We start from the raw sequence: 18,865 nt of genomic DNA on the forward strand, positions 1-18,865 counted from the left end.
CTCATAGCGACCCCTCCTTGGGTTTCCGAGGCAGTATCACTACGGAAGTAGGATTGCCCAACCTTGCTTCTGAGGAGTGGCTGGTGGGTTTGAACCGCCAGCCTCCTGGTGAGCAGTCAAGTGCCTTAGGCACTATGCTACCAGAGCTCCCTCATTAGCACAATGCAAATCCACCTGCAGCCTACTCAGGGGTCCAGTCAGGCGAATATACTCAGATTACATCACCTTTGTTTTAGACCATTTGGTTTAAATAGGTATATTATCTCATCTGGCTACTAAGTTATAATATTTTATGATTAATTGAATATTTACACATGATGAAAGGAGCTCTGGTGGTGCAGTAGTTAAGGCATTGGGCTGCTAACCAAAAGGTCAGTGGTTTGAACACAACAGCCTCTCTGCGGGGGAAAAAGATGAGGTTGTCTGCTTCCATAAAGATTTATAGCCTTGGAAACACTATGGGGTCAGAGAACTATGAGTTGGAATTGACTCAGTGGCAGTGGGTTTGGTTTTTAGTAATACGATTTAGATGAGAGTCAAATTATTAAAGTAACAACAATTTCCCTGCTTGTGCTAAACCCAGCTTGATAAAATTTTCAGAGTCTTATATTTACCTAGTATGTTTACTTTATTAATAACCTAGTGCTGAGCTAGAATTACTAATTAACACTAAAGCCTCAATCAGTCTTACTGCAAGTCTTACCATCAGGACATTGTTAGCTAATGCTCAGTTAGCTTTTTTACAGTGAGTGCACATCATAACTTAGCTTTGACCTTGCAATGTTATGAAGGTCAGGAAGGAAATAAAAGAAAGCTAATATTTAGTGGGGAGCTCTGGTAGCATAGTGGCTAAGGCACTTGACTGCTAACCAGAAGGCTGGCGGTTCAAACCCACCAGCCACTCCTTGGAAGGAAGATGGGGCAATCTACTTCCATAGTGATACTGCCTTGGAAACCCAAGGAGGGGTCGCTATGAGTCGGGTCCGACTCGACGGCACATAACAACAACAACAACAACAATATTTAGTGGGGCTTGCATGTGCTTCAAAAGGAGCTCTCGTAGCACATTGCCTAAGGCATTTGACTGCTAACCAGAGGGTTGGTGGTTCAAACCCACCAGCCTCTCCGTGGAAAGAAGATGGGGCAATCTACTTCCATAAAGATTTACCACCTCACACACACAATGGGGGTCACTATGAGTTGGAATCGACTTGATGGCAGTGAGTTTGTTTTTGGTTTTTGGTATGTGCTTCTGGAGTCCCTGGGTGGTACCAACAGTTCATGTGCCCAGCTGCTGACTGAAAGGTTGGTGGTTTGAGTCCCCCCAAAGGTAACTGAGAAGAAAGGCCTGGTGATTTGAAAGATCAGCCACTGAAAACCCTGGAGCCCAGTTCTACCCTGACACACATGGGGTTGCCGTGAGCCAGAAGTGACTTGATAGCAACTGGTGTGTACATGCTTCTAGAATTTTTATACAGATTTTTACTGACAGAGTATTACTATAAAACAGGTACTACCACCCCCATTTTATAGACGGGCAAATAGAGACTTGGAGAGTAATGTGCGTGGTTCCAGTAATCCAGTGGCAGATATAGTGCAAAAACCCAGACCTCCTGACTCTGAACTTGGTGCATTTCATGATTTAGCCTACAGATGCAGAAACAATCAGAGAAGCATGCAGTTTGGAAATAGATTATAATGGGACTTTTCCTTTGCCCTTTTTAACACTGCCATTCATGAAAAAAATATTTTAGTTCAATTTTTCCAAGTGTTGAGTTTCGGAGACTTTCAATTAAAGGTGATATTTTAGTCACTTACCAATGCCCTCAGTTCCTCCCCAATCACCTCTTAAAGAGTTAGGACTTAGAGGAAGTTCAAAGCATGCGGGGCAGTTTCCAAGTTTAGCAAAACTGCAGAGGTAGGCCACAATGTCATGGAGAGGAGCCATCAGCTGTAATGTTAGCTGTAAGGCTCTAAAAGCTGCCTGTGGGTGAAATCAATACAAGGAAGTAAGTTCAGGAAGATTCTGAGAGGCATATAAAAATATGTGAATATTGATTAGGGACAATATCTTTCAACACAAATATTGAAGCAAACATTTTCACAGTAAGTACAAGATAATATGTGAAAAAGGGCAACAAACCTATTATGAAGGCAGGTTATATGTCTTTGGACAAGGTAATTTCTGTACGGGGGTAAAGCAATGTTTCTCTTTGTTTAAGGCCACTAGTGGTCATAAATGTATAATCAAAATGTATCTGCATGGCCACCAATGAATTACAAAGATTACAAATAAATTGGCAGCGGTGAGACAGGCAGGGAACCAGGCCAGATCAAAAGCCTCTGACTCAGTATTCTTGGAGTCTAAGCCTGTGTACAGACCACCATGTAACTATTGCTGCTGGCGACAGCAAACTGCTTGTGATTAACAAGCCAGGCCCTTAGGCAAGATATTTCAAAAGCCCTACAAGTTAGACCAGTTGTAAAATGCTGATACACCTCCTGTGTTTTCCTTCAAGTACCTTACCAGGTGTAGAGCATGCACAGTAAAATTCAATGTGACCAACAAAGTGACTTTCTACCAGAGACAGTCAAGAACAGGAGTCCCTCGCTAGGACTCTAACCAGTGTCCAGAGACACCACGCATGCACAACATCCCAGAATAAGTCAAGTCAAGTATCCCAGCAGCCTTCATGATGAGTTCCATCTTTGTTTCAACAGCTTTGTGGTAGAATCCATCTTCCCTATTTCCTGCATATGCATCTGATCTTCAAAACCCCACCTCTTTCCCACAGATCCCCACCAATTTCATGAATAATGATGCCGTTTTCTCCACCTAAAATCCTTCATAAACCCTAGGAAATCCTTTGTTCTGAGAGACTGGAGACTAGTGTAGGTGGAAGCCCCACTCTGTCTTACCCTTGCAAGCCCCTCCCCTCTCCTTTTCTTTAGTAAACTTTGGTTCATGCGGTCATTTTGCCTCTCTTGTTCAATTCTTTATCAGTAGAAGGCAAAGATCTTCGCTCAGGGTCCCAGGACCCCCAGTAACAGCAAGGACCCACATTCAGACATTGTCCAGAGTGAGTAGCTATAAGCAAAGTATAAGCTGCCTTAGATATTTATCAATGTTGTTTAAACTAAAACAAATCAAACCACTGCCATCAAATTGATTCCAACTCATAGTGACCCTATAGAACAGTGTAGAACTGTCCAATAGGGTTTCTAAGGCTGTAAATCCTTGTGGGAGCAGATTGGCTCATCTTGCTCCCATGGAGCAGCTGGTGGGTTCAAACCACAAACTTTTGGTTAACAGCCCAATGCTTTAACCACCCCACACCAGAGCTCCCTTGTTTAAACTAACACACAACTAAAAAACAAACAATGGGTCTTAAATATCAACACTAAAGGCAAAGAGAAAATTATAGTCTAACTGCAGTAGGTGGTATTTTTATATTTAAGGAAAAAAAAAAAAAAAAACCTGAAAATTCTTCAGTGAAAAAAAGGGTGAGAAACTTAGGTTGTTGAGCATGTTTTCACTTACGAAGAAAATAAGGATATTCCTAAATTGATTGTGAACATTACTTTTATTTAACAAATACTTTTGAGTGCTTTATATGTTTTTAAACAAAACCAAAAACCAAACTCACTGACATGGAGTCAGATCTGACTCATAGCAACCCTCCTTGGGTTTCCAAGGCGGTATCACTACGGAGGTAGATTGCCCAACCTTCCTTCCAGGGAATCGCTGTTGGGTTTGAACCACCAGCCTTCTGGTTAGCAGTGAAATGTCTTAGGCAATCCCCCACCAGAGCTCCTATATCTTTTTATATCCATTTTTATAATGGTTACCAATATTACCCAATATCATTAAATTATGTACATAGAGCAAACCCTCAGCAACATAACCAGTTGAGTTACTAATGTTAGCTCAGCCTCACATTAGCTCCAGGGCATTAGGGTGGAGTTTTCTCAATGGGTTTGAGAGGAAGTTGAGGTTTAATAAGAAATACTGGAAGCCTGAATTGATGTTCATTAATGACCAGGGAGAAACAGGGCTCACGAAATAATGAGACCCAAGAAAAGTTATAATAAAGCAAGCAAAGATACCAGGAGTTGTGAGAAGATTTCAGTTATTAGATGTTTCTGAAAAAACAAAACAAAACAAAAAAACCAAAAGATGTTCTTGGGAATTGTTGTGTTTAATTGGGAGACATTAAGAAAACAAAGATACAAACAAAATAGTTTTCATTCTGACACAAGTTTAAAAATAAATACAGACCTTTTCTGGCAGAGTTTTGAACATAACCAACACTTCAGAAGGATGAGGAATGAACCATAAATTAAGGAAGACTTTTCCATCAGCAGACAGCAAACATCGTGGCCTGGGCTGAAAACTCCTGTGGCATTAAGAGAAAGAAGCGATAACATCATTTTCTCCTACAAAGAGGCATCGTGGGGTGTGAACTCTTTCAACAGGCTCCTCTGGCCACAGCACCCAAGCCTGGCCCAGCCGTCCTTTTCTGGCTGAGCCAGGTGGCTACAGTTATAAATAATTCAATGGGAAGAGGGCAGCTGGGCTGATTTTACTCTCAGTAGTGTTGAAGCAGGGAGTGGGAATGGAGAGAGGGAAAGGTAAGGTAAGAAAGGGAAGGGCATGAATTAGGTAGCCTGCACCATGCTTGGTGTTTTGCAAATGGACATATTTTTATCTCACTTCCTTCTTAAGACAATTTTTGTCATCCTCGTTGTTAGCTGCCCTAAGTTGGCTCTGACTCAGTGACTGCATGCACAACTGGATTACACTGTTGTGATCCACAGAGTCTTCACTGGTTGGTTTTTCAGAAGTAGATTGCCAGGCCTTTCTTCCTAGTCTGTCTTAATCTGGAAGCTCCACTAGAATCTATTCAGCATCATAGCAACGCACAAGGCCTCCACTGACAGATGGGTGGTAACTGCACATGAAGTGACTTGGCCAGGAATCAACCCAGGCCTCCTGCCTGGATGGTGAGAATTCTACCACTGAACTACTACTGCCCTTAGGACAACCTGTTGTTAGTTGCTGTTGAGTCAATTCTGGCTCATGGTGACCCTGCATGTATTCTTAGAACTTGACAACCTTAGGATGTACATATTTTTGTTCCTGTTTCACAGATAATGAAATTGAAAGGTTACCTAGGTCTTGCCTACCCAAGCTCCTAAGAGAACAAGTTAGGATTAAATGCAGATCTATCAGGACAGCTCCAGGGATCAGCTCTAATTTTCTTCCCTCCCCCATGTTTTTCAGGGGATCTGGCCCCTGCCTGGTTCTCACAGCCTCTGGCCTTCTGTTCTTTCTTCTTCCTCTCTGCTGTCCTATAAATACATTATAATGTCTTATAATGATAAAGCAACTTTTATGCTTTTGTGTATAAATTTTCTGAATCATATACAAGAAATGGTTGACAAAGGGGATCAGTGCAGGAGATCCTGGATAAAGTGGGAGAACAATGTGAAATAAAACTCAAAATCATAAAAAAGGAAAAAAAAGACCAGGTTTGCTGGTCTGACAGAGTCTGGTGAGACCCCTGAGACTATGGTACCTAGTTTCCCTTCAGTTCTGGAACTGAACTCACTCCCGTGGCTTCCAGCCAAACCATAGACAAGCATATGGGGTGAACATTTACATTAGGTAAGGCATTTGACTGCTAACCAGAAGGCTGGCGGTTCAAACCCACCAGCCACTCCTCAGTAGGAAGATTGGCCGATCTACTTCCATAGTGATACTGCCTCAGAAACCCAAGGAGGGGTTGCTATGAGTCAGATCGGACAGCGAGTTTGGTTTTTTGGTTAGTTACAGTCCTTAGAGTGATCAATCGATCAATCAATCGTGGGAGACAGAAGAGCAGTGTTTACACAGGGAGACAGCTGGGGGGCAGACGTGCATGGGAGGGAGGGACACAAGGAAGAGGTAACTATGGGGAGGAAGTGGGAAGAGAGCTGTTACATTGTGGGGAATGGCAGTCAATGTCATGAAACAAAATATGTATGAACTGCTGTATGGAAAATGAATTTGCTCTGTAAACTTTTCACCCAAATCACAATAAAAATTAAAAAAAAGAAATGGTTGACATTATTTATCTCTAATGTGGAAAGTGTAACCAGGAAGAGAGAAATAATTGTTGCTACATGTTGTAAAGTCAGCTCCTAACTCATGGGGACCCTGTGCACAATGCTGCCTGTTGCTATGCCACAGCCATGATCAAGTGTGGTTCAGACTTCATTGGCTGATTTTTCAGAAGTAGATCATAAGGTCTTTCTTCCTAGGCCATCTTAGTCAGGAAGCTATCTTATCATCTCTTAGATAGCGGTTTAGCTGTGTTTTTGTGAGTTTATCTACAAACGGGAGCTCTGGTAGTGTAGTGCTAAGGCACTTGGCTGCTAACCAGAAGGCTGGAGGTTAAAACCCACCAGCCACTCCTCAGAAAGACTGTTGGGCAATCTACTTCTGTAGTGATACTGCCTCGGAAACCCAAGGAGGGGTCACTAGGAGTTGGGTCCAACTCAACGGCACATAACAACAACAATATTATGTACAAACATATAATCCGTATATGTCTGGTTTAAAGATTGAAACAAGACCAGGTGCCCACAACCTGCCCTGGGAAATAGAATGTCTCCAGCACCTTGAAGCCCTGTGTGTGGCTCCCTGGTGGTGCCTGGAAGAACCATCATCCTGAATTTTACATTAATCAGTGCCTTGCTTTTCTCTGGAGTTTTACCACAAATGGATGTGTCATAAAGATACATATTGGTTTTGCCTGATTTTGACTTTCTTACAAATTGAAGCCCGTGGTCTTTCTACCACACCCACTGGAAGGAGTTGGCATCCTCATCTGGTTTTTATATCATCTCAGGAGTGAGGTGGCCCCACTCTAATAAGGGGTGAGGGAATGTTTCCCATTCCAATGAATTCAGTGCCATCAAGTCGCTCTTGCAGCTTTCCGCAAGAGAACTAATTGATTGTGCTCATCTGATGTGGAAAATTGAGACATTTGCAGTTAAAAGGAGGTGGAATTTTGCATCAAAGGACCTGATTTTGAGTCCAACACACATCACTCACAGTCGTGTGGCCTTAAACAAACTGTCCTGAGTTTTCTTTTCTGCAAAATGGGGTAATGAGTCCTAACCCACAGGGCTGGTATGAGGAATACTTTTTGAAAAGAATATCAAGCATGTGAAAAGTATTTTATAAATTATGAGGTGCTATACAAGTTTAGGCGCTCTGGCGACATAGTGCCTAAGGCATTTGACTGCAAACAGCAAGGTCAGCGGTTCAAACCCACCCAGCTGTCCACTTAAGGAAAATAGGGCCATCTGCTTCTGTAAAGATTTACAGCCTTGGAAACCCAAGGGGGTCACTATGAGTCAGAAATGACTGGATGGCAGCGAGTAGCAGTAGTAGTCCCCAGGTGGTATAGACAGTTAACACATTTGGCTGCTAACAGAAAGATTGGAGGTTCAAGTCCACCCAGAAGGGACTTGGAAGAAAGTCCTAGCAATCTTCAAAATAATCAGTCATTGGAAACCTATGGAACACAGTTCTACTCTGGTACACATGGGGTAGCCATGAGTCGAGGGCAGCTCAATGGCAGTTAATAGCAATGACGTAGAAAATTTATTATGCTAAAGTGTGGGTGTCTGGCATCTAATGGGACTCAGGGCATAGGGGTGCCAAGGATGCATATTGCTCAGTAGAAAGGCGTGTAGAAATCCTCAGAGTAATTTGGTAAGAAGTGAGCCCCTAAATATGCTAATGAGGGGATGTTCCAGAATTGTGGTTATGAGGGAAGGTCCGAGAATAGTGCTATCTCAGGCCTGTCTTGGTTATGCCACTAGGCAGGCCAGGCTGACTGATAGACAAACAATAGAAAGAGGTGTGCAATGCATGTACCCCTTCCTTGAATCTCATTGCTGGGGTCCAACTCAACCCTCTCCTCTTCTCATTCTTCACCTGGCCCTGGACAGCTGAGTTCACTCTTCTGCCACCCATACTCCAGTGACTCCTGACTCCACATTTTCAGCTCTGGTCTGCTACACAGCTCATCTTGGCTGGCGGTGCTGCAGACCACCTCAATCAAGAAGGGCAAGAACTGAACTTGTCACCCCCTTCCACCTTAACCCTGTTTCTCCTCCTGTGTTGAAAGAACTGCAACTCCCCCAGCTACCAAATCCAGGAACCAGGGAGTCATCTGTAGACTCTTCTTTACTCTTCAGTCCTGCTGACTCCATTACTAAACAACTGTCACCTTCGTACCCAGTTTTCCCACTTCCATCGTCCATAGCCTTGGCTCTCAAGGAGAAGGTTTCACCCTCTAGGGGGGTTTTGGAAATTGTAGGAGCATTTTTGACTGTCACAATGATTGCCTATGAGGAATAAAAGTGTTCCTGAGTCTCTGGGAGATTCAAATGACCCCTCCCACTGATTAAGGCAAAATCTAACCCATGTAATTGAAGATTGAATATTTTCAATGTAAAACTTCTGAATATGAGACTTTTTTCATCATTAAAATCCTACGAAGAAGTGAATTGTTGGCCTTAAGCCTACCTTTCAACTCTCAAGCTTTTAAAATCAGTTAATTCTCAGCTCAAGGACAAAGTGTGGGTTTAGTTGGAAAAATTCCCTTTGCTTTAGCAACCACAAAGTCAGACTTTCCTGCCCTGGTGCAGATCAAAGCAGCTTGACCCAACTTTATCTCCATTGGTCAGTTCACAGTATTTGATGATGCCCAAAAGAAACACAGACTACAAAAAGGCAGAAGCACGAGGTCTGCGTTTGCACACATGGGTCTGCAGGTCACAGCTTGAGGACTGGCAGCTGTGCCCTGAGTGGGCAGGCCCCAGTCCTCGCCTCTGAGGAGCATATACGTCCCTGAACGTATAGGCCCTTCTACAAAGTGCTATCTCATCTGCTTGTTTCCTGCCACTTTGATCCTTGCCTGCAGCCAGCAGCCATCTGCCCAGGACGGTTAGAGATGATCACAGAAACCTTAAGGTGCTCAGTACAGGGAGCTCAGTACCCAGAGTACAGCCTGGTTCTTAGCCCTCGAAGGGGGATTTCCCTCCCATAGAAAACTCACTGCCAACTAGTCAATTCCAACTCATAGTGATCCTATAGGACAGAGGAGAACTGCCCTATAGGGTTTCCAAAGCTATAAATCTTTACAGAAGCAGACTGCCACATCTTTCTCCTATGGAACAGCTGGAAGGTTTGAACTGCCAACTTTTTGGTTAGCAGCCCAATGCTTTAACCACAGGGCATCAATTACCAGATCTTACCATCCTTGACCTACTCAACATTGTCCCTCTGTACCTCCATTCCTCTTCAGCCACCCACTCCTGGGTCACACCCCATCACCTGGAAACGATGCCATAGACTCCGATGTTCCCAACTCCACATTTTATTCTTCAAATTTTATCACTACTTCACTCCCACTAAATCTCCCTAATCTCCACAGAGTATTCATTGACATTACTCAGATCTACGGTCTCCCCTTCCAGTTATCCGTTCCTTTTTTACCTCCTTTCCTTCCCGACTCAGGTTGGACCAAATCAAGCGAGAACTATTGTCTCACCAGTACCTTCAATTCTCTTCTTCTCTATACTCACAACCCACCTACCTAGAAAAACTCCTAACTCTGTATCCCTCTAACAATTCAGGTTTCTGCTCCTAGTAGCACTTTGCTAAGGCTGGAGGAAATCATACCACTAGTTACATTGATGCAACAGAATATAAATAATTTCCAACCTGAGCTGTGCTGCCCTAAAAACCAAAAAAAACAAAAAAAAACAAACTCACTGCTGTTGAGTAGATTCGACTCATAGTGACCCCTTCTTGGGTTTCCGAGGTAGTATCACTATGGAAGTAGATTGCTCAACTTTTCCACCCAAGGAGTGGCTGGTGGGTTTGAACCACAAGCCTTCTGGTTAGCAGTCAAATGCCTTAGGCACTATGCCACCAAATTTCCTGGGACAATTTTTTTCTTTTCTTTTGTTAGCTCTCATGCTCATTTCCCTTTTCAGTAATTCCAAACTTTCTTTAAGACTTATACCACATTCCTGCCAGCAGATGATGACATGGTCTCAATTTCATAATCAAATTAAAGGCCAACTGACTGGAATTCCATCCATTTCCTGCTGACCAACCCATAAAGACATACACACCCACTCAACATTTCAACCAGGGTCAAAGACAGAGGTTGGCACCCAGAAGAGACAATGAAGACAGCCTCTGCTGTTTCCAGGACCTTACATTCCAGAGGCAGCTAGACGTGTTAACATGATACTATGCCAGAAGCATGGCACAATGTAAGGTTACAAAAGTGCAGAAGAAACACAGAATAAGATGCACCTGACACTTGTTAGGCGCCTAACAGTGTAAGTTTCTGAGCCAAGACTCCTCATCTCCCCCGACTTCTCTCCTTCCTGACGGCACTGCATCTTCTTACTCACCCAAGCCATGCACTCTGGACGGCGTCCTGGTCTCCTCTTTCTCCCCAGCCCCTGACCTAGCTGATCTGACCTCCTAAACACCTCTCGATTTTAGTAGCCTCTCTGACAATGATCATGCCCCCTTCTCCCATGACCTGAAGGACAAACATGAGGCTTCGGGATGTTACCCCATCATTGGACATCCTATTTTCTCACTTGCCCTGTGTAGGACTTCCATAAAAGTCCGTATGTGGTGTTATGTCTCTGAGCCTTTGCATATTAGGTGTCCCAGCTTGAACTGAATTTCTCTTCCTTGTGGACGTGGAACACTATTCATCCTTCAACATCCAGGTTGAGTATCCCCTCTTTCCTGCAGCCTTCCTTGCTCCCTACTCCCAATCCCCATTCCTTCCGATAATACTATTTCCTGGCAGGTGTTTTCATTATACTTCTATTTTGCTTGATTCTTTAGCATACTGTATTGTAATTACTTGTCTCTTTACATGTTTATTAGGAGCTCTGGTAGCGTAGTGCCTAAGGCATTTGACTACTAACCAGAAGGCTGGTGGTTCAAACCCAGCAGCCACTCCTTGGAAGGAAGACTGGGCAATCTATTTCTGTAGAGATATCGCCTTGGAAACCCAAGGAGGGGTTGTTATGAGTTGGAATTGACTAATTTACGCCACAGCAGTGAGTTTGTTTTTGTTTTTGTTGTTATATATCTATTGCCCTCCAGACAAGGACCACGTCTCTAATCCATCGCTGAACAGCACTTATCACCAAGGCTGCCTTACATTGTTCAGGTTGTGCTCTGAGGCAACCAGCCATGGACCAAATCCAGACTGTAATTGACTTTCCAAGTTGTGCACCCTGGTGTGGGGTTGCATTTACCCAGAGGAAAGGGGGCCTTCCTCTAATTTGTATAACTGAATGAGAAGATTAGTGTATAAGTTAGTGTGAGGGCTCAATTAATGTCAGTGTCTTGTCTCTCCCTTTGCTCCTTTGACAGCCAATGCAATTGCTCCTTGGAGTCTGGCCACAGTCAACCCTAGTCTCTAGATTCCCAGTCTCCTCTGGAGCCTTGAAGGGAATGGGAACATTAAAGGACCTCTTACTTGGGAGGACAGCTCCTCTTGCTTCCTCTTCCACAGAAACTTCGGGTCTGGGGGAGTCTCTCCTAAGACTAGACGTAGTGTGTGAGAGCCTTTTAAGGATTACATCCACCACACCATCCATCAGTTTGTCTACTATGGTGGGTTTCGTGTTGTTGTGATGCTGGAAGCTATACTACTGGTGAAGCCAGCTAGTTTAGAAAACTTCTCATTTTGAGGCCAGTTAGGCTGGAAAAAAGCTCTTATGATTCCTATGGATGAGGCCTAGGGACACTACAGGCAATAAACAAACCACAAGAGGTGTCTAATCAGCCAACTAGAAAGAAACACCGCCACCTCGTTTTCTGGTGATGCTCCTGTTTGCAACCATTAAGTCCGAGCTGGATCCATTCAGATTCTGAAGCATGCACAAAGAAAACAACTCTACACTTTGGCTGACCCTGGAATGTTAAGACTCCTGTCAAGGAACTAAAAATCATTCCAACTATATCATTTGTGCTATATGGACCCATTTCAGAAGTGAAGGGTCCATCGGCCACTTCCATGCTAGGTATAATCCTGCACCCTATGAATAATGCATGACATCTCTCTGAAAAGCTTTGAATATGTATAACTCCCTACTTCCCCATAGGTTTTAAACTTCCCCAACTGCTTTGTCTGGGGAGGCAGAGCTTTGAGAAATATCCCCCTGTCTCCTTATTTGCTAGCAAATAATAAAAAGCTGTGCTGAAAACTCTAATCTGCTCGCCTCCGAGTTATTCTTAACCAGACCACAAGCAGTGGACCCCTTGAATCAGCTACACTAGTATTTCAAATACCAGCAGGGTCACCCATGGTAGGTAAGTTTTGTTGGAGTTTCCAGACTAAGGCAGATTAGGAAGAAAGACCTGGCAATCTACATCTGGAAATTAGCCAATAAAAACCATGGATCACAACAGAACACTGTGTGACTTTCTTGCTTTGGACACGTCATGAGGAAAGACAGTTGCTGCAGGAGAACATCATGTTTGGTGAAGCAGAAGGCCAGCAAGGGTGAGGGAGACTCTTGGTGAGATGGATTGGCCCAATGGCCACAGTGATGAACTCAAACATGCCAGCGCCATGAATATGATGCAGGACTAGGCACCATTTTGTTCTGTTGTACACAAGGTCACCATGAGTTGGAGGTGACTTGAAGGCAGCCATCTACGGATTAAGTAGCACCCTAGAATTTTACTCTTACAGAACTCATTGGGGCTCTTCTTTAAGGGATGGCAAATACACAGCAGAAAGGCCACCTGCCTTCCCTTGCCCACAGCAGATGCGGCCAATCAACCTCAACAACACTCTCACAAGTTTGAGATGTTTCAGAACACTCCACAGGGCCACTAATAAATTGTTGGAGTTGAAATTTAAAATGAAATCTATTTCTTATCCTTGATCTAGTCCAATCCCTTTTTTTATGAATGAGAAGAGGATCTCTGTCCTCCACAACCTTCATTCTTCAACCCTGTCCTTTTATCTCTAATTAACCTTGGCTATGAGAACTCTTTAAAATGGTCTCTTTCCTGGAAGTCTTTCTCCACCAGTCCCACAACTTGGAATCATGCTCTAGACACCTCAACACTAAGAACTGTTAACATGTTTTACTTCAGAGAGCTGGTTCAATTTTCTCATTAGATGAAGAGATTGAGGACCAAAGATTGAGGTCAAGTGATTTTCCTAAGACCTCACAACTTATGACTGAGCTGGGTAAAGTCCAGATATTCCATCAGGCCATGGTTCTTGTCCACTCTACTTCTGTAGCTGATGTTTAATTTCCATGAAATATGCGCATGGAGTCACAGACTTGGGAATTAGAATCTTACACAACACCTTTTCCAACTTTCTCCATAAGACAGAAATTCCTTTCTATGTTAGTGATATTGTTAGTTGCTGTTGAGTTGGCCCCCGACTCATTGCAACCCCATGCACAAAGCAACAAAATGCTGCCCACTCCTATGTCATCCGCCTGATTGGTTGCAGATTGACCGAAGAAGTTTCATTGGCTGATTTCGGAAGTAGATTGCCAGGCCTTTCTTCCTAGTCCATTTCAGTCTAAAAGCTCCACTGAAACCTTTTCAGCATCATAGCAACATGCAAGCCTCCACTGACAGGTGGTTCATAGTATGCATGAGGTGCATGGGTTGGAGATGGAACCCACGTCTCCCACATGGAAACTGAGATTTCTATTACTGAACTACCTCTTCCCCCTCCTTAGTATAGACTCTCCCTTTTTTTTTTTTTTTATTAGGATTTGGGTGAAGATTTACAGAGTAAATTCACTTTTCATACAACAGTTCACATATACTTTGTCTCATGTCATTGACCAAAATTTACAATGCAGCAGCTCCCCTCCCACTTCCTCCCCATAGTTACCTCCTCCCAGTGTCCATCCCTTCATACTCTTCGAGAGGCCCATTGTCTGCCAACCCTGTATATGATCTTGGATACACTCTCCATTTAGACATACATAATTGTTTAGCTTGTTCACCCATCTATCCGTCCCTATACCCATGTTTGCTTTCATTAACAACTCAGTATTGTATTTACAAAGGGGTTCATATTTGTTGTTTGTACTGCCCATGTAACTCTCTCTGTCTTTCTCATCCTCAATGCTGCCATATTGGTCACTCACATTTGGTACATTGCCCTTCTCTTCACCCAAATCAATATTTATCTCTATCTATCTAACAGCATTCCCTCCCCTTCCCTCCCACCCCTGGTAACCAACAAAGAAAATGTCCTCCAATATATAAACATTTCCTTAACTTTTACAATAACGGACTAATACAATATTTGAGTATAGACTCTCTTTTATATTAAAAAGGTTATATCTAAATATCAAGAGTTTGGGAAGAAGGTAGGTGTTGTAAAGAAACCCTGAATCTGTATTAGCTACAGCTCATCTACCTCCTAGCTATGGGACTTGGGCTCCGGGTGGGCACTCACTTTGCTCACACTTTTCTGGCCAACACCCTACCTTAAATTATCAGGCATTAGTTAACCAGATGATTAAGGGCTCTCGGCTCTCCACACTAACTGACTGATTACTTTCATCTTTAGGAAACATACAACTATCCATAAGAGACAAAAAAGGAATACACTGAGAACTTCAAGTTAGAGATATTTTTCCTCTCCACATTCTCTTTACTTGGTTACTACAAATGAAACAGGTTAGAAACAAAAATGTTGTTGTTATGTGCTGTCGAGTTGGCCTGACTCATAGCAACCCCTCCTTGGGTTTCTGAGGCGGTATCACTGTGGAAGTAGATTGCCTCATCTTCCTTCCAAGGAGTGGCTGGTGGGTTTGAACTGACAGCCTTCTGGTTAGCAGTCAAGTGCCTTAGGCACTGTGCTACCAGAGCTCCTAGAAACAAAAATAGACTTCCTAAATACATTTTATCTTAAAGCCAACTGTAGCGAACTCCTGATTAGACTTCTGTAAACTGTTTTTGAAGTTTGATCTCAAATGAAGATGGAGTTTATAGTTGGTTTATTGGGCTCCTGAATGGATGAATGACAAGAAATCTTAAGATAATAGAGCTAAGAAGTCTTTGAGGATTATCTTGTGATGTTTAATATGAGAAAAAGATGCACTTCAGCCTTGTCAGGTAGCAGGTGCTCAATCAAACCCTTTAGCAAAATAGTCTGCTGAGATATCTTTGCCCAGCCCCCCTCAAGTACACTCTCCCATCCTTAGTTAAATCTGAAGTCTTCCCAAGGTGAAGGCACTGACTGAACTCATGATACAAAACACTGGTATCCACAAACTGGGCACTTTATAAACATCAAAGTAGGACTGCCTCCTGTTTTAATAGACAACTATCAATCAAGGGCTAAGGATGTCAACTTTTATCCTCTGGCCCATTCTACCATGCCCATTTTCTTGGTGAACTACAACTTGACTGTCACCTTTTCCTTAAATTCCTCCCTTAAGGTCCAGAAGAAAAGCTGAGCATTCTCTCTTTTGTGCTTTCACAGAACTTTTAACATCCCTCTAACATACTGTCTTTGAAGTTACTTGTTTTTAGAGCTTTCTCCCCCACTGGACTGACCTTGTTGTCAGAGTCTCACTTCTGTATCGCTAGCACAGAGCAGAATGGCTGATACTAGCAAGCACTGAATACTGCTGGCTGACTAATGCATGTACGCATGAATGAATGAGTGAGTCAAAGGGCGATCTGACACAAGTGGTGTTTCAATTCCCTTTTGTCTGTATTCTAGAACCATATTTATTAAGTACCCCTATTATCAGCACTAAGATCCATGCTACTGGGGAGAGAGTGAGGTAAGCTCATTTTACAAGGTAATTTTGCTCCCTCTTGGAGACTGCAGAACCTTGTAACATACACTTTTTTTTTTTTTTTTTTTAAGAAACATGACCACAGATTGCAAAAGTCTGCTAACTCCTCCATCCAGGTGGGTGAAGGCTAGGTAGGCTGAGTTAGGAACATTTGGAAAATTGTCTGGAAGCAGCTCTGTTCTATCACTTAATGGCACTCAAGGTCAGTTTGCCCTTCTACCAGAGAAATACACAGAAAGACACTGATTTCTCCAAGGCACTGGTTTATCATTTGTTTTTTCTGAATATTTTCTCTACTCCATTGAATAGAACACTTGAAGCCAGGACAAATCAAGATCAAGTTTACTTATTTGTTTATTTTAGATGTTGGCTTATGTAAAAAGGTGTGATTGATGAAAATCTCTGGGCTCCCCAGGGGAAAATAAAACTGCATAGACTGAAAAAGAGTCAAACAGCCCATACAACAAAGAACTCCTGGGTTCAAATACAAAGATACTCTAATTCCTGGAGTGTTAACTCTTTCTTTTGTCTTTCTAGACTCAAAGTCTAAGTGCAGTTAAGGCAACTAGGGTTTCCATACCAAATCAACACTCCTCTACCAGAGGAGAGATGGGGGGTGTGGAGATGGGAAGTAACAAGTTCTAAAGGAAATTGCGTACCTGGGGTCAGCCTTGAGGCCTTCCCTGGAGTCTCTCAACCCCTTCTTTTCTTGTGGTTGCCCCACCATGAAAAAAGTATTCCTGATTGTAGGGAAATCTTCTAGCAGGGCTCTCAGGCTATTGCAATATGCCATGATCTGACCCCGGAGAGCATAGTGAGACATGTGGTGGTTAAACCTAAAAACCAAAAGAGATATTATCTCCTGAAGGGAAATCCAAGTTGTTTCACAACCCACCAAAGTTCCAGGATCTATTTCCCTGGAGGACTTTGGAAAGAGAATAAAGCACCTCTGACAAGAAGAAATTTCCATCAGGGTAAGGTTGCTATTGCCTGAAGGCAAAGGCACAGACCTCTTCAAACCAAAGCCGCTGCCATCTAGTGGATTCTGACTTATAGCAACCCCCATAGGGTTTACAAAGCTGTAAATTCTTATGGGGGAGCTCTGGTAGCATAGTGCCTAAGGCACTTGACTACTAACCAGAAGGCTGGCGGTTCAAACCCACCAGCCACTCCTCGGAAGGAAGACTGGGCAATCTACTTCCGTAGTGATACTGCCTCGGAAACCCAAGGAAGAGTCACTGTGAGTTGGGTCTGGCGTGACACCACGTAACAACAACAACAAATCTTCATGGAAGCAGATTGCTCCATATTTCTCCTATGGAGCAGCTGGTAGGTTTGAACTGCTGACCTTTTGGTTAGCAGCCCAATGCCCTAAACACAGTGCCACCAGAGCTCCTTGGACATCTTCAAAGAGCCTTCTATTCTTCACTTCTGAGGCTTTTCTGTTGCCAGAGAAGACTAATTTAACTTGATTTTATTCAATAAGACTATGGTTTATTTTGAGTCTCTGGTGGTGTAAATGGTTAACAAGCTCAGCTGCCAGTAAGAGGGTTGGAGACAAGGCTTCAAACACGTTCATTCCAGTTCAAACCTCTGCTGAGAACATTGCCGCCCTAGAATCACTGAATGACAGTCTATATTCTAGTAAGATTCTTATGTGTACATAAGAATCACTTGGGGATCTTGTTAAAATTTGGATTCTGATTCAGTATATCTGGAGTAGAAATGAAAATTCTCAGTAGAAGGTTGAACCAGAATAAACTCATTTGAAGCCCTGGTTGGAGTTTGAGTCTGCCCAGAGGCACCTTGGAAGAAAGGACTGGAGATCTACTTCCAAAAAACCATCCACTGGAAACTTTATGGAGTACAATTCTACTCTGACACCCATGAGGTCACCATAGGTCAGAGTTGACTCAATGACTGCTGATTTATTCGAACACAAACTACCCTAGTCATTGTCTGGATTTCTACACATAATACTTCTGCTTATTGAAGTTAGAGCCAGAGAAATCAACATATATTTTTCACATATTCTATACTTACTTCTGACAATATTCAACTATAACATCTCTCTTGACTTTCTCAATTTCATTCTGTGACAAAAAAGAATGATAGTTCTTATATCAGACAGTCATCTGCAAGAACTACCCATCCCAGTATATATGATCAGACGTAAAGTAAGGAAAGCCATACAGTTGAGAGATTTTTCTGAAGGTATACTTATTGAAACACAGTCCTCTATGGGTCTCTTTCCCTCCTCTACATCCTGCTGAGTTTGCCAAGAAAGCAAGGGCCTCACTACTCTTTACCTGGCCATTTCCCTGGGTTGTTCACAATGAGCAAGCAACCTTGAGGGATGAGGTAATGCCTCCTTCTGGGAGCAAGAGCAGGTTTGCTAAGGAAGGGGTGGCTGCCCAAATATCAATGTTTCTCAACTATGATACAAACTCCCTGTGTGCATCTGAGTCAATCCACATGGCCTTCATGGGACTTAGGAGACAAAGGGAACTGACACAAATATAAAGCTCATGTTCCCTGCTCTGCTGTGAGTGATAAAGAGTCTTGTGACTTCCGCCTGCATCAATGGAAGAATAACAGACTAACTTATTACTTTGTAAATAAAGTAAAATCCCAGATCCTGACAAAACTGAGCTCTTTCTAATATGATAGACCTAGGATAACCCTAAAGGGAAGTTAATGAGCCTTTGCATTTTTCACTTGGTTGATATTTTTTGAGAATTGTTCATTGGATGGATCCCTTTGCCTCCAGCATGGGTTAGTAGTCATCTGGAAGTTCTGGCCTCCATCATATTTTATTTGTAGGACTGGGTCAGGTAACATGGATATCATGGAAGACATGTCTTTTCAGTCACAAAGCCTGGAGATTGAAACCCTTATCATTTTTCTCCAAAATAACTATGCATTAGCTTAATGATTTCCTCATCCAAAGAGTAATGAACAA

The 18,865-nt window shown here is 42.9% G+C and overlaps 1 protein-coding gene across 1 annotated transcript in view; it reads right to left on the reverse strand.

The window, feature by feature from the left end:
- Positions 1–18,865, reverse strand: part of LOC103197011 (coiled-coil domain-containing protein 162-like) — a 128,365-nt gene that overhangs the window by 106,318 nt on the left and 3,182 nt on the right. The window lies entirely within an intron of this gene.

The sequence above is a fragment of the Orycteropus afer genome, unplaced genomic scaffold, assembly GCF_000298275.1.
Source record: "Orycteropus afer afer isolate SDZICR_OR568_19922 unplaced genomic scaffold, OryAfe1.0 scaffold00072, whole genome shotgun sequence".
Classification (NCBI taxonomy): domain Eukaryota; kingdom Metazoa; phylum Chordata; class Mammalia; order Tubulidentata; family Orycteropodidae; genus Orycteropus; species Orycteropus afer.